Genomic DNA, 1,277 nt, shown 5'->3' with positions numbered 1-1,277 from the left:
GGGGAGGGGGGAACGGCCGTGTTGGATCGTGCAGCCAGGAGCAAATGGCTTCCGCAGGGGAAAGGGAGGCCATGGATCCTGGTGCGTGTTCCCCGGCGAGCCTGGGCAGGGTAACCGGTGAGGGCAACAAGAGGGTAGCACACCACAGAGCAGCGTGTGATGCTCACGAGGGGGATAAAGGGGAGGAATCAGTCGGGGAAGCAGCAGGTGTGGGATCGGAGAGTGGACGGGATTCAGGGGATAATGAAGGGAGGACGACGCAGGAAGATCAGACGCAGGAAAATGCAGCAACTTGGGCACTTGCAGTGGAGTCCGGAGCAGTCTTGTACGACAAGGAAGAAGACATAATGGGAATTTTGCAAGCACAAAATGAGAAATTAGCGACAAAGCAAAAGTTACAGAAGCAAAAAGAAAAAGCGAGAAGGAGTATGGTTAAATGATTGTAAGCTGTTGGAATATTCGGGGGTTGAGAGTGGACGGAAAAATGAGTATGGTGAAATCCTTGAAGAAGAAGTATAACTTGAACCTGTTAGGATTTATTGAAACAAAAAGAGTAATGCTTACTAAATATGATGTTGCAAGACTGTGGGGTCATAGTTCTGTTGACTGGGAGTTTGTGGAATCGGAAGGGCGGCGGGGGGTCTACTATTAATGTGGGATGAGGTAGAATTTAAAGTTCAGAATTGTCAGAAAGGTGAACGGTGGTTGTGCGTTCAAGGGGTTTTAACAAAGTCCAACTTCCTTTGTGCTATCTGTTTGGTGTATGGCGCACATGGGAGGGAGGAGAAGCGAGGGGTATGGGAAGAACTAAGCTATGTTGTGGGCTTGTATCAGGTTCCTTTCTGCTTTTTAGGGGACTTTAATAAAATTCTGCAGATAGAGGAGCGAAAATGGGTGACTAGCTTGCCGGCATCGTCGGAGGAGTTTAAGAGGTGGGTGCATGATATGCAACTGATGGATTTACTTCTTACTGATAGGCAATACACATGGTTTCAGGGTCGGTCCTGTAGTGGGATTGATAGGGTGCTGGTCAATATTGAGTGGACTGAGAAGTTTCCGGACATTTGGCTAAAAGGTGGCCCGCGGGGGTTGTCTGATCACTGCCCGTTGATTGTGGAAGGTACAAGATTAAAAGGAGGCCCTAGACCGTTTAGAAGCCTGGATTCCTGGTTTACGCATGACGGTTTTCTGCGTATGGTGAAAAATGAATGGAGAAGCTTGGGAGATGCTCAGTTCATGTGGAAACTGAAGGCTTTAACAGGTCCTCTGCAGCAATG

Source organism: Arachis ipaensis, chromosome B08 (genome assembly GCF_000816755.2).
Source record: "Arachis ipaensis cultivar K30076 chromosome B08, Araip1.1, whole genome shotgun sequence".
NCBI lineage: Eukaryota > Viridiplantae > Streptophyta > Magnoliopsida > Fabales > Fabaceae > Arachis > Arachis ipaensis.
This window is presented reverse-complemented; position numbering follows the sequence as displayed.